The 16107-nt window shown below is 41.2% G+C and overlaps 1 protein-coding gene across 10 annotated transcripts in view; it reads right to left on the bottom strand.

Moving 5' to 3' along the window:
* camkk1a (calcium/calmodulin-dependent protein kinase kinase 1, alpha a) overlaps nt 1–13163 on the bottom strand; it is a 207455-nt gene extending 194292 nt beyond the window's left edge. For 9 of the 10 annotated variants that reach the window (XR_009826310.1, XR_009826311.1, XR_009826313.1 and 6 more), the window contains exon 1: nt 12800–13163. The gene's annotated coding sequence lies outside the window, so the exon portion shown is untranslated. The remainder of the gene's footprint in view (nt 1–12799) is intronic. The other variant, XM_062048495.1, reaches the window with a different exon arrangement.
* Between the last annotated feature and the right edge of the window lie 2944 nt (nt 13164–16107).

Below are 16107 nucleotides of genomic sequence, written 5' to 3'. Positions count from 1 at the left end.
GCACAGCAGACAGAGAAGATGTTGCAGTTTCAACAACTCTACACATGGCAAATAAAACAAACAGATCTGTTAATATGCTTCTTACAATAGTTGCACGTATCGGATGGTTGAGTGGAAAAGAAGATGGATTTTTCTACATTCATTTCGGGGTGAACCTGCTGAGGGAGACAAGAAGACTCAACTTGTCACATTCTGCTAATGTAGTTTGTAGCATTACCTCAAAACTGAAGTCCAAATGTGTGTTCACCAAAATGCAGTGCGATGCAAAAAGGAGGTTGGCAGAAAATAAATCGAGTTGAAACACTTAAAAGAAAACACACAACAACTAGCAAAGACTACCAATAAACCAGTCAACACCCTAGCTGAGAAGATGTAGCGTATGAGTCTTAATTCACAAGCGCCACTTAGAGGCGCTTACAATTACGCCACCTAGGGGACGGCGTGGCGCAGTTGGGAGAGTGGCTGTGCCAGCAACCTGAGGGTTCCTGGTTCAATCCCTACCTTCTACCATCCTAGTCACGTCCGTTGTGTCCTTGAGCAAGACACTTCACCCTTGCTCCTGATGGGTCCTGGTTAGCGCCTTGCATCATGCAGTGTGTGTGAATGGGTGAATGTGGAAATAGTGTCAAAGCGCTTTGAGTTCCTTAAAAAGGTAGAAAAGCGCTATACAAGTATTTACCATTTACCTACTGTATTAGAGTGTGAACAAGAGTTATTTCCCTTCTCCCTCCCTCACATACTACATACATACCATATATCCCTTCCCATATTAAATTATATTCCATATACCTGCCTTTTCAAGTTAAAGTTAAAGTACCAATGATTGTCACACACACACTGGGTGTGGTGAAATGTGTCCCTTGTTCACCCCCTGGGAGATGAGGTAATCATTTTTGGTGATTTAACCCCAATTCCAACCCTTGATGCTGAGTGCCAAGCAGGGAGGTAATGGGTCCCATTTTTATAGTCTTTGGTATGACTCGGCCGGGGTTTGAACTCACAACCTACCGATCTCAGGGCGGGCACTCTAACCACTAGGCCACTGAGTAGGTCAAGAAACTTCACTAAAATGTTCTGGTTGTCGTTTAGTACCCCTTTGAGAGTAACCTCCATCTGTCCATGTCTTCTAACTTCCCTCTTTGTTTTCTCCTTTCTCTACTGTATTTCCCTCAATGAATGATTGCGTGTTCCAATGGCTCTTCCTCATTGCAGCTGTCACATAATCCTGTTGGGTATTTGTTTACTTATATTGCAATGTTTTATTCAATCTGGTGTGTCCTAATCTAATGCATGATATGATTCCTTCCTATTATTGTGCTCCCTCTTACAGTTCTTCCCGCTCCTACTGTGTTCTGTATTTCTTATAAGTGTCTTCTTCATTGTTTTACACTTGGAAACAATGCTGGCAGCATGTGCTTTCTATGTTAGCCTAGTGTGTATCCACATACCCCAAATTTTTAATTTGTTTACTTGTTCTATTATTTGGCCTAACAATGCAATGGAAGCAAGGACTCTCCTTTTCCAACTGAACACTATTGTTTTTGTCTTCCCCACTGAAAACCACACCGATAAGCCCATTTTTCCACCACACTTACTGCCTCTTGAATTTTATTTGTGATGTGACAAACATTTCTACCACGTTTCCATAAAGCTCCATCATCTGCAAATAATGAACGCCCAACTAGGGCTGGGCGATATGGCCTTTTATTAATATCTCGATATTTTTAGGCCATGTCACGATACACGATATATATCTCGATATTTTGCCTTGGCCTTGATTAACACTTGATGCATATAATCACACCAGTATGATGATTGTATGTGTCTACGTTAAAACATTCTGGTTCATACTGCATTAATATATGCTCATTTTAAACTTTCATGCAGAGAGGGAAATCACAACTACCGTATTTTTCGGACTATAAGTCGCAGTTTTTTTCATAGTTTGGCCGTGGGTGCGACGTATACTCCGGAGCGACTTATGTGTGAAATTATTAACACATTACCGTAAAATATCAAATAATATTATTTATGTCATTCGCGTGAGCGACGAAGCAAATGGCAGCCATCGTCACACACACGTCAGCAATCGTCACTCACACGTCAGCCAATAAGAATTCGGCGGGGGCGGGTCATGGCAGAAGTGCATTGTGGGTTTTGGAATGCTAACTGCTATATGCTATACGCTACTGCGGAGCTATTAAAATGGAACACATCAACGTTGGCGGTAACTTATAAAAACTAAGAAGGACTGAACTAAAATGGCACCGAAAAGGAAATCATATACTGCAGATTACAAGCTGTACGTAGTGAAATATGCACCAGAAAACGGCGATCGCGCAGCAGAAAGAATGGACGCTAGCGGGGCATACCAGGAGCGACACCGAGGAGGAAGATTTCATGTTATTTAGCGATCGGGAGTGACAGATTGTTTGGTAAACGTATAGCATGTTCTATATGTTATAGTTATTTGAATGACTCTTACCATAATATGTTACATTAACATACCAGGCACGTTCTCAGTTGGTTATTTATGCGTCATATAACGTACACTTATTCAGCCTGTTGTTCACTATTCTTTATATATTTTAAATTGCCTTTCAAATGTCTATTTTTGGTGTTGGATTTTATCAAATAAATTTCCCCCAAAAATGCGACTTATGTGTGACGTATACAGGTATATGTTTTTTTCTTCTTTATTGTGCATTTTTGGCCGGTGCGACGTGTACTCCGGAGCGATTTATAGTCCGAAAAATACGGTACGTTAATTTACCAAAACTGTATTTATTAAACAGTGGCACGAATATTCATGTCATTTCAAAACAGAAAGTGCAAGATTGTCAGAGACATTTTAAAACAAGCTATTAGTGCACTTTTGTGCATGATGTCACTAAGATGACATATCAAAACAATACTAAATTAAAGTGCACTTTTTGTACAGAACGCCACTACAATAGTTTAAAACAAATAAAGTGCACTTTTGTGCATGATGTCACACAAGATATTTCAATAACTGTCAAATAAAAATTAGCTGCATAATAAGAAATCAAATAGTGTATGTCCTTCGCTATGTGGTGGCTCGGTTACTGCAGACGTTATCTCCTTCTGTTCTTGACTATTTTTTTCATACGGTGTTGATGTGGAAATGGTTGCTTGGGCATTTTGTTGGTGTGGCACCGGCCGTAGATGTTGACATGCAGAGTTTCAAGCACTCTTCATTCTCTAGCTGGTGACTTTTCAAATTATGCTACACATTAGCAGTAATGCTACTTTTTGTAACAACGCTTTAGCCGCATACTTGACATATTACGGTTGTCTGTTCAACATTGCCCCGCTTGAAGCCAAACCACCGCCAGATGATGGACCCCGTGCTGTTTTTCTTGGGAATTAATTATTCTTCCTTCATTTGTTACCAGGTTGGCACTTTCTTTCCCTCGAATTACCACTCGCACCGCACCGCTAGCATCACAGCTAACGTTAGCCATTTCGCTACCTGTCTGCTCTGCGAGGGCATATGACGTTGCACGTATGAGACGTATATAAGAAGGTGCGCCTGTTTTATCTCTCTGTGAGAAGCAGAGGAAAGAAAGAGTGAAAAGAGCCTGTAGTGTAATGCCCGCAGCTAAAAGGAACTGCGTGAGAACGTATACTCGAATATCACGATATAGTCATTTTCTATATCGTACACAGACAAACCCGCGGTATATCAAGTATATTCGATATATCGCCCAGCCCTACGCCCAACACTACCTTAAACGTGTTCAAAGATCAACACATACAGTATTTCACAAGACATAAAAAGTAAGCATGTCATCATTTATGACTAATAAAGACAAATACTATCTTTATTTTATGAATAATGATCAAAGCTAGTTTCCTATCAAAAACTTTAAGTGCACTTCTGGAGTGTAACGATAGAAAAGTGGAAAATACATGGTGAACATAAGTTTATGTTTAAATAATAAAGAATTTCATCTTTTCATTTAGATCACAATCACACAGATCTGGCCCACCGCATCATTTTATTTGGCCCGCCAAATCCTGGAAATAATATGCGTCAATAAAGTCCAGTACTTTATCTTCTCTTACTAAATGTAATTGTTCTTTTTATTTTTGACATAAAAAAAAGACGTATCATATTTTTTAACCATAGTGCGCAAGGCTGGCTCTAGACCATGGGTGTCAAACTCTGGCCCGCGGGCCAAATTTGGCCCGCCGTGTAATTTCATTTGGCCCTTGAGGCAATATCAAATTAACATTAGAGCTGGCCCGCTGGTATTATACAGCGGCTTATCCGCTGTAACACCGCATTCACCGCTAACATACTTGCCAACCCTCCCGATTTCACCGGGAGACTCCTGAATTTCAGTGAAATCCGGACATCTATATTGGGGGCGTGCCTTAAAGGCATCGCCCTTAGCGTCTTCTTTACAGTGAATGCAAGACATACTTGGTCAACAGCCATACAGATCACACTGACGGTGGTCGTATAAATAACTTTAACACTGTTACAAATATGTGCCACACTGTGAACCCACACCAAACAAGAAAGACAAACACATTTCGGGAGAACATCCGCACCGTAACACAACATAAACACAACAGAACAAATACCCAGAACGCTTTGCAGCACTAACTCTTCCGGGACGCTACAAATACACCCCCCGCTACCACCAAACACCCCCCGCTGAGTGAAGAAATATGTCAGTTTCTGCAAAGCAAAGGGAAGGACACAGCAGAGCTCCCGGAGCAAAAGTTTCTGTGTGAGCTGGCTTTTCTGTGTGACCTCTCAAGCCATCTTGATGCGCTGAACCTGCAGCTACAGGGGCGGGGCCGCATCATCACAGATATGTACTCGTCAGTGAGAGCTTTTAAAACTAAACTCTGCCTGTGGGAGAATCAGCTGCTGCAAGGAAACCTTGGCCATTTCCCCTGCTGCCAAACCATAAAAACACAGATCTCTACCGCCGTGTGCGCAGTTTGCTGAAAAACTTAGTGTACTTGGCGCTGAGTTTAGCCGGCGATTTGGCGACTTTGATGGTCAGAAATGTAGATTTGAACTTCTTAGTAATCCCTTCGCAGTTGATGTGGAAAAAGCAGCAACTAACCTCCAAATGGAGCTGATTGAACTCCAGTGTGATGACACGCTGAAGTCAAAGTATGATGCTGTTGGTGCCACAATTCATCCCTGACACAATGCCTCAGCTCCGCACCCAAGCTGCTCAATTGCTCTCCATGTTCGCCAGCACTTATCTATGTGAGCAACTTTTCTCCTCAATGAAGATAACGAAAACGTCTCACAGGATACGTCTGACTGATTGGATAATGAAGGTTGCCTCAGCTCAAAGCCTGAGCCCCGACATTAATGAACTAGCATCAATTTTTATTTTTATTTTATTTGATATGCCATTGATATTTTTTAATTATTATTATTATTATTTGAAACTGGATTTGTCATGTCTGGGATCATGTTTTGTTTAAGTTATGTTCTGTTTGGTTTTTGGACTCTTTTTGGTTCCTGCTTTGTCACTCCCTTGTTTTGTCACCATAGCAACCATTAGTTTCACCTGTTCCACGTTTGAACTCACACACCTGTCACTAATCATGTCACTGTTATTTAAGCCTGTCTTTTTCTGTTGGTCGGTCTGGCGACATTATCCTTACTACCCCTGTTACTCCATTGATCACGTGTTCCATGCCATAGATTCCTGCTCTGCCAAGTAAGTTTTTGTTATTAATGCCACAGTTAGTGACTTTAGTTTCATGTTCATAGTTTCTGCCTTTGTGCTAAATTTGTTTTCTTAGCCAAGTTTTTGTCTCCGCCTTGTGCGCACCTTTTATTTGTACCTTTTTATAGTCATTATTAAATCATGTACCTACCTTCATTCGATGTCCACTCCAACTATTCTTGCATCTCGGGAAAACGAACAATCCATAGTCCACGTCCTGACAGAATTTTGCATGTCACTATAAAGTTATATAAGCCTTGCTTGTTCAATATTCAATGCAAAACTTGTTTGGGTCACTTAAAAGGTTTATTTGTTCAACCTTGGCCCGCGGCTTTGTTCAGTTTTACATTTTGGCCCACTCTGTATTTGAGTTTGACACCCCTGCTCTAGACCATTTGACGACCCAGGTGAGTCAGTCAGTACGATCAATGGGGGCAGCTTTAATAGATTCACAGACATACCGTATTTTTCGGACTATAAATCGCTCCGGAATACACATCGCACCGCCCGAAAATGCACAATAAAGAAGGAAAAAAACATATGTACGTCGCACTGGAGTATAAGTCGCATTTTTGGGGAAAATTTATTTGATAAATCCAACACCAAGAATAGACATTTGAAAGGCAATTTGAAATATATAAAGAATAGTGAACAACAGGCTGAATAAGTGTACGTTACATAACGCACAAATAACCAACTGAGAACGTGCCTGGTATGTTAACTCAACACATCATGGCAAGAGTCATTCAAATAACTATAACACATAGAACATGCTATACGTTTACCAAACAATCTGTCACTCCCGATCGCTAAATCCGATGGAACCTTCCTCCCCGGTGTCGCCTCTGGTATGTCCTTTCTTTCTGCTGCTCGATTGCCGTTCTCTGCTGCATATTTGACTACGTCCAGCTTGTAATCTGCAGTATATGATTTCCTTTTCGGTGCCATTTTTGTTCAGTCCTTCTCAGCTTTTATAAGTTACCGCCAATGTTGAAATTATCCATGTTCCTAGGTACGGACGTAGTAGCATGTAGCATCTTTTTTTTCACCATACACCGCCATCATGACACGCAATGCACTTGTGCCATGACCTGCCCCCGCATAATTTCTTTTGGTTGACGTGTGTGTGACGACTGCTGACGTGTGTGTGACGATTGCTGACATTTGCTTCGTCTCTTCCGTGAATTAGATAAATAATATTATTTGATATTGTACGGTAATGTGTTAATAATTTCACACATAAATCACTCCGGAGTATGTCGCACCCCCAGCCGGCCAAACTATGAAAAAAAATGCAATTTATAATCCGAAAAATACAGTATGTGTCTTCAGTAGGTTGGATTATAACATTGAGTCTGCTGTTACTGCTTCACATACCCTTTAAGAAAATTAAACACACACAAAACAACTTTGAAAAACCTATGTCGATGCATTATCAATGATGATTTTAGTTCAATTACAAGACCAACATTTTCAATTTTGACTCTGCTTTGTGTTAATATGATGAGTATATATGACATACTGTAATTATACATCAAAATTAGGGCTGTCAAAGCTAACGCTATAATAACGCGTTAACTATAAATTTCAATAACGGCACACATTTTTCTAATGGGCGAGTAACGCAAACACTTCCTTTTTATTATTTATTTTTATTATTATTATCATCATTATTATTATTTTTAATTTGGCGCCCCAAATTGGTGGCTGCCTGGTTCGCCTGATAGGGCGCATCAGATTATAAGGCGCGCTGCCGATGAGCGAGTCTATTCAAATCTATTTTCATACAAAAGGCCTACCGGATTATAAGGCGTATTAAAGGGGTCATATTATGTTTTTTTTCTACATTTAAAACACGTCCTTGTGGTCTACATAACATGTAAAGGTGGTTCTTTGGCCAAAATGTTGCAGAGATTATGTTTTACAGACAATCTTCAAGCCGCTTTATGATCCTCTCTTCAGAATGTCTTATTTACATGGCTCTACATTGACAGCATCTTCTCCCCGTCATCGTTGTTGGACCGGTAGTTTTTAGCGTTTTCATAGCGAGTCTACTGACAGATATAAGTTAGAACTCTATGCTACTTTATAGAAATGGAAACAGCGGATGATAAAAGCCTCACAACAAGAGGAGAGAGAAAAAGAAGGAGTTTATGGACTACGGCACAAGCAACAATGGCGGACACGGCAAATGTTTGGGATTTATGCAGATTACAAATACACAAAAGCAGGTACCAATAGGTAAGAAAAGTTGGTTTTGCATAATGGGTCGAAACAAAACGGTGCCATTTTGGGGTCATTTTACACACGGCACAATAACGCTGTATGTTGAAGCACAGCATGTCTAACGACAGAAGCCGTAATGCGCTGACAACCCATCAAGCTGTGCAGCTTTGTAGTTTACCAAAGTCGTACTAAAACATTTAATACATTTTATATTCTCAATCATCTTTTGAAAGAACTCAGACATTTCAAAGTTGTGTTTCCATGATTCTTTGTCCGAAAAGTGCTTTAGAAAAAACGTTTCCGCCAGTCTTTCTTTGCTTCGGACTTGCATCCGCCTAGATACATTCTTGGTCATGTTCGTAGGGCAATCCAAAATAATTTATTGATATTGTCTGCTATTTAACATCAGCATAGCCATTATAAATAAATAAATGATAAATGGGTTATACTTGTATAGCGCTTTTCTACCTTCAAGGTACTCAAAGCGCTTTGACAGTATTTCCACATTCACCCATTCACACACACATTCACACACTGATGGCGGGAGCTGCCATGCAAGGCGCTAACCAGCAGCCATCAGGAGCAAGGGTGAAGTGTCTTGCCCAAGGACACAATGGACGTGACTAGGATGGTAGAAGGTGGGGATTGAACCCCAGTAACCAGCAACCCTCCGATTGCTGGCCCGGCCACTCTACCAACTTCGCCACGCCGCCCCATTAGAGACTTAATATTTGTAATCTGTGCCAATATTACAGCGGACATCACTTAAAACAAGTTGTGAGGATCCGTAGATGGCTATGTGACGTGACGTCGTAGGTAAAACGAAAAAAGGTATTCATTTATCAGTGCTAAAATGAAAGAAGCGCCCCCCAGTGTACACATGATGTATGACCAATAGTCGCATTAAAGAGTGTGCATGGAGACTTGGACTTCACATGTAGGTGTGAAAATACAAAAAAACTATTTGAGAATTCAGACTTATTTAGTGCATGGAAACGTAGTGAGTGAAACATTTAGGTTTCGGGCTTGCTGGTGTCATTTAATGAACAAGCGTCAGTCAACTTGCAGTCCACACGTATCTCTAATGTGTGACTGCAATCTACTGGTCCCACTTATCAATACACCATGTATAAAATATAATTGCTTCGAGGTCGGTAAGAACAACCAGAAGTCATACGTACACTATATTGCCAAAAGTATTTGGCCACCTGCCTTGACTCACATATGAACTTGAAGTGCCATCCCATTCCTAACCCGTAGGGTTCAATATGATGTCGGTCCACCTTTTGCAGCTATTACAGCTTCAACTCATCTGGGAAGGCTGTCCACAAGGTTGTGGAGTGTGTTTATAGGAATTTTCCACCATTCTTCCAAAAGCGCATTAGTGAGGTCACACACTGATGTTGGTCGAGAAGACCTGGCTCTCAGTCTCCGTTCTGATTCATCCCAAAGGTGTTCTATCGGGTTCAGGTCAGGACTATTTGCAGGCCAGTCAAGTTAATCCACACCAGACTCTGTCATTCATGTCTTTATGGACCTTGCTTTGTGCACTGGTGTACAGTGATGTTGGAAGAGGAAGGTGCCCGCTCCAAACTGTTCCCACAAGGTTGGGAGCTTGGAATTGTCCAAAATGTTTTGGTATCCTGGAGCATTCAAAATTCAGGAGCTCTGCAGCAACTGACTGTGCAGAAAGTCGGCGACCTCTTTGCACTATGCGCTTCAGCATCCGCTTACCCCTCTCTGTCAGTTTACGTGGCCTACCACTTTGTGGCTGAGTTGCTGTTGTTCCCAAACTCTTCTAATAAAGCCGACAGTTGACTTTGGAATATTTAGGAGCCAGAAAATTTCACGACTGGATTTGTTGCAAAGGTGGCATCCTATGACAGTTCCACGCTGGAAATCACTGAGCTCCTGGGAGCGACCCATTCTTTCCATGCCTAACTGCTTGATTTTACACACCTGTGGCCTGGCCAAGTGATTAGGACACCTGATTCTGATCATTTGGATGGATGGCCAAATACTTTTGGCAATATAGTGTATATATATTCATTTAGATTAATATATTATTCACTGTGAAAAACAGCCCTCTGAGGGCAACCATAACTGCGATGTGGCCCTCAATGAAAATTAATTTGATGGTCGCCACGCTAACGCTACAATGATGTTTGTGTACCTTATTAATAACATTGTGTTCATAACACTTATGCAATTCTACACAAAAATGCATCTATTTATTATTATTATTCCTGCCTAATCTTATTATTCCGTAACCTTTTTTGATGCCCTACTCCTTCCACATTTTTCATTCAATTTTAACCATTCCAGCTTCAAAATGTTCAGCCCATTCAGGACTTAGACTTAGACAAACTTTAATGATCCACAAGGGAAATTGTTCCACACAGTAGCTCAGTTACAAAGGATGCACACAAGGGAAGAAAAATAGGGCGAAAACAAAAGGTATAAAGTAGACTAAAAATGTACCATAGTAGCAATATAAAATATAACATATATGTAATACTTACATATTATATACACAGTATATAATATATACTGTTATATTATGTTATTATTAATATTTAATTAACTATTACACAATGTCCTCCACATCGAGAGGAGCCAGTTGAGGTGGTTCGGGCATCTGGTCAGGATGCCACCCGAACGCCTCCCTAGGGAGGTGTTTAGGGCACGTCCGACCGGTAGGAGGCCACGGGGAAGACCCAGGACACGTTGGGAAGACTATGTCTCCCGGCTGGCCTGGGAACGCCTCGGGATCCCCCGGGAAGAGCTGGATGAAGTGGCTGGGGAGAGGGAAGTCTGGGTTTCCCTGCTTAGGCTGCTGCCCCCGCGACCCGACCTCGGATATGCGGAACAAAATGGATGGATGGATGGACGTGTGCTCGCCATCAAAAATTCTCAAAAAAATCCTGAAGTTCCCAGAATTCCCATTTTCTGGGGAATTGTTCCCTTCCACATTAAAGGGGGCATTTTTAAAACTTCCATAATTCTCACATTTTTCAACCATTCAAACCATTCCACCTTCAAATCATTCCACTCATCAAGTTAAAACAAATCAAGGAATTCACGGTTTTCAAAGCCCTATTTCCGCCTTTTTTTCTTTCGATTACTCCTTCAACACACATTTCAACCGTTTCTCTGTCAAAACATTCTTCTTAGTCAGGTCAAAAAACTAAGATGGTTTTTGAAATTGTAAAAATTCCCGGTTTTCCCGAAATACCAGGAATTCCGTAATACCATTTCTCAGTTGAAAATGGTTCATTTCTCGACCCATTCAAACAGTTCCAACAGCAACCAGTTTAGCTCATTCAGGACCTTCAAGCTATTTGTTTTTTTTTGTTTTTTTTATTCCACCTTTTCCAGCAATTGCCATTGAAATGAATGGGACATTTTTCAAAGTTTCACAATGCCAACCTTTTTCACCAATGAACAAAACTAAACAGTTCATATTTCATATTGATGATGTGATTCAGTCATCACTTCCACTTTTATTTCATATTATTATTATAGCTTATACACACAGTAATAATGGATGTTTACTACCTTACCTACACCTTACAGTGCAGCATGTCAGTGGGGTGTGTGTGTGTGTGTGTGTGTGTGTGTGTGCGTGTTCTTGCATTTCTACCCTTCTTGAGACATCAACAAGGAAAAGTACCTTCCATATGAGGACCGGTGAACAAGTGAGGACATAAATCACGGTCCTAATACGGAAAACCATTGCATCTAATAGAGAATGTCTCATTTGCACTCCTGGTGGTGAAATCTATCAAAATTAGGGTGGACACAAAAAGGAGGAATTTTTCAAATTGACTGTGTCGGTTTTAAAAGTGCTCCCCCTATGGTCAACATATGAAATTACAAGTGTGTGTAAAAATTTGAAGTGCTCCCCCTCTGGCCAACATATGTAATAAGTGTGTTTAAGAAATTGAAATGTGCCCCCTTTGGCCAAAATGTATTTAAAAAAAAAATATATATATATATATATATATATATATATATATATATATATATATATATACATATATAGAGAGAGAGAGAGAGAGAGAGAGAGAGAGAGAGAGAGAGAGAGAGAGAGAGAGACATTCTGTAATAACTTGAAGTAAATAATGAAGATTAAAAACCAATTACAAACAAAACATTCAAAAACTGTACTAAAAGCGTACCTTTTTTATATTTGCAGTTTGTATATATTATTAATGTTGTAAATACACAGCTTTATATATCTAGAAAAGGTGGTCTTAAAGAGGTAGGCATTTTCCTCAGGTCTCAAGAAGGTGAGGAATACAAGAATGTGTGTGCGTGTGTGTGTGAGTGTGTGTGTGTGTGTGTGTGTGTGTGTGTGTGTGTGTGTGTGTGTGTGTGTGTGTGTGTGTGTGTGTGTGTGTGTGTGTGTGTGTGTGTGTGTGTGTGTGTGTGTGTGTGTGTGTGTGGATGGCAAGCATTTAAGGCAGGTTACTGTCACTGCAGTATATGTACTGTATGTTGTATACATATGAACTGTAAATATATTTAAGACATATGTACAGTACATACATATATGTACCGTGCATATATACATATGTACTGTTCATATTTGCATACAAACAAGTGTGGAAAGTGGCTGCCATCCAAAACATTGTCTGTCGTTGTGAATCTTTCATTCAAGTACTAGCACAACACGCTACTGCACTACGATATAATACTACAATACTACAATACATGACAGCAATGACGGGCGCGGCCTTTTTTACATTTTCATTTGTCCCATCATTTTCAACACGCGCACGCGCGTGCGTACACATGGAAGAAGGCATGTTTAATAAGATAACAATAAAAGTTGCACTCACCCAAATGAGCGTCGAAGCTCCTCTTCCGGTGTGAAAGAGGCACTCAAAATGTTCCGCTTAGATTCCTGCTGATGTCATGTAGTGGTGCTGTAGACCCGCTAGATGTGATCCAAGACCTGCTCGGTGGAAATGTGTTCCATATTCTCACGTCTTGTTCGCTCGGAACACGTCAAAGCAAACACGTATTTAATGTGTAAACATCTCGATGGTCGGATCGATAAATCTGTCTTTGTTTGCTTCGTCATGCAAACATTTTCTGCTTGTCTCTCACTGACTGCTGCGCGCACCCTCATAAACTTTATTAAATATATATCCCCTTGGTCCTATGATCCGCCATGTTCCTGCCGCGTCACTGCGCCATTGTGTCAAACAATCACATTTATTCACACGCTGAACATTTATGCTGTTGAAACAAATACTTACATTTTTTTCGCGCATTTATTTGTGTACAATTGTGTTCAAGAAGAAGCGCCTGCACTGACGACCATATTTCTACTGCAGTATTTCACAGTTGAAAATATATAATCAGTGGGAATCAGTTAGATCTTATGTTGGTGACGTCATTGAGTTATGAGCAATTATTTCAGCAGCTGGTGTCAGCAGAATGACTTCACTTCATTGAACACACACGCACACACACACACGCGCGCACACATTCTTGTATTTCTTACCTTCTTGAGACCTCTAAAAAATGCCTGCCTCTTTAGGACCACCCTTTCTAGATATATAAAGATTTGTATTTACAACATTAATATATACATACTATACAAATATAAAAAAGATAAGCTTTTAGTTATTTTATTTTTTTGTTTGTAATTGGGTTTTAATCTTCATTATTGACTTCAGGTTATTACATTACGTCTCTATATACATATTTATTTTTTTAAATTTATTTTGACCAAAGGGGGCGCATTTCAACTTCTTACACACACTTGTTATTACATATGTTGGCCAGAGGGGGAGCACTTCAAATTTTTACGCACACTTGTTATTTCATTTGTTGACCAGATTGGGAGCACTTTTAAAACAGACACACAGTCAATTTGAAAAATCCCTCCTTTTTGGAACCACTCTAATTTTGATAGATTTCACCACCAGAGGTGCAAATGAGACATTCTCTATTAAATGCAATGGTTTTCCGTATTGGGACCATGATTTCGGTCTTAACTTTTCCTTGTTGATGTCTCAAGAAGGGTAGAAATACAAAAACACACACACACATATTTACATATATACATATATATATATATATATATATATATATATATATATATATATATATATATATATATATATATATATATATATATATATACACACACACACACATGTATAGATACGTATACACAATATATATATATATATATATATATATATATATATATATATATATATATATATATATATATATATATATATATATATATATATATATAGTGTATACGTATCTATAAATGTGTGTGTGTGTATATATATATATATATATATATACATATATATATATATATATATATATATATATATATATATATATATATATATATATATATATATATATATATATATATATATATATATATATATATATATATATATATATATATATATATATATATATATATATATATATATAAATATATATATATATGAGCTGCCACCTTACCGTGGTAGAGGAGTTTGCGTGTCCCAATGATCCTAGGAGCTATGTTGTCCGGGGGCTTTATGCCCCCTGGTAGGGTCTCCCAAGACAAACTGGTCCTAGGTGAGGGATCAGACAAAGAGCAGCTCGAAGACCTCAATGAAAAATAAAAACTATGGACCCAGATTTCCCTCGCCCGGACGCGGGTCACCGGGGCCCCCCTCTGGAGCCAGGCCCGGAGGTGGGGCACGATGGCGAGCGCCTGGTGGCCGGGCCTGTCCCCATGGGGCCCAGCCGGGCACAGCCCGAAGAGGCAACATGGGTTCCCCCTCCAATTGGCTCATCACCCATAGCAGGGGTCATAGAGGTCGGGTGCGATGTGAGCTGGGTGGTAGCCGAAGGCAGGGCACTTGGCGGTCCGATTCTCGGCTACAGAAGCTAGCTCTTGGGACGTGGAACATCACCTCGCTGGGGGGGAAGGAGCCTGAGCTAGTGCGCGAGGTGGAGCTAGACATAATCTGACTCACTTCGACGCACAGCAAGGGCTCTGGAACCAGTTCTCTCGAGAGGGGCTGGACTCTCTTCCACTCTGGCGTTGCCGGCAGTGAGAGGCGACGGGCTGGGGTGGCAATTCTTGTTGCCCCCCGGCTCAGAGCCTGCATGTTGGAGTTCAACCCGGTGGACGAGAGGGTATCTTCCGTCCGCCTTCGGGTGGGGGAAGGGTCCTGACTGTGGTTTGCGCTTGTGCGCCAAACCGCAGCTCAGAGTACCCACCCTTTTTGGATTCGCTCGAGGGAGTACTTGAAAGTGCTCCCCCGGGTGATTCCCTCGTTGTACTGGGGGACTTCAACGCTCATGTTGGCAGCGACAGTGAAACCTGGAGAGGCGTGATTGGGAAGAATGGCTGCCCGGATCTGAACCCGAACGGTGTTTTGTTATTGGACTTTTGTGCCCGTCACAGATTGTACATAACGAACACCATGTTCAAACATAAGGGTGTCCATATGTGCACTTGGCACCAGGACACCCTAGGCCGCAGTTCCATGATCGACTTTGTAGTTGTGTCGTCGGATTTGCGGCCTCATGTTTTGGACACTCTGGTGAAGAGAGGGGCGGAGCTTTCTACCGATCACCACCTGGTGGTGAGTTGGCTGCGATGGTGGGGGAGGATGCCGGACAGACCTGGCAGGCCCAAACGCATTGTGAGGGTTTGCTGGGAATGTCTGGCAGAGTCTCCTGTCAGAGAGAGTTTCAATTCCCACCTCCGGAAGAACTTTGAACATGTCACGAGGGAGGTGCTGGACATTGAGTCCGAATGGACCATGTCCGCGCCTCTATTGTCGAGGCGGCTGATTGGAGCTGTGGCCGCAAGGTAGTTGGTGCCTGTCGTGGCGGTAATCCTAGAACCCTTTGGTGGACACCGGCGGTGAGGGATGCCGTCAAGCTGAAGAAGGAGTCCTATCGGGTTCTTTTGGCTTATAGGACTCCTGAGACAGCGGACAGGTACCGACAGGCCAAGTGGTGTGCAGCTTCGGCGGTCGCGGAGGCAAAAACTCGGACATGGGAGGAGTTCGGGGAAGCCATGGAAAACGACTTCCGGACGGCTTCGAAGCGATTCTGGACCACCATCCGCCGCCTCAGGAAGGGGAAGCAGTGCAATATCAACACC

The sequence above is a fragment of the Entelurus aequoreus genome, linkage group LG05 (genome assembly GCF_033978785.1).
Source record: "Entelurus aequoreus isolate RoL-2023_Sb linkage group LG05, RoL_Eaeq_v1.1, whole genome shotgun sequence".
Lineage (NCBI taxonomy): Eukaryota > Metazoa > Chordata > Actinopteri > Syngnathiformes > Syngnathidae > Entelurus > Entelurus aequoreus.
The sequence above is the reverse complement of the archived record's forward strand: the minus strand, read 5'-3'. Positions and strand labels throughout refer to the sequence as shown.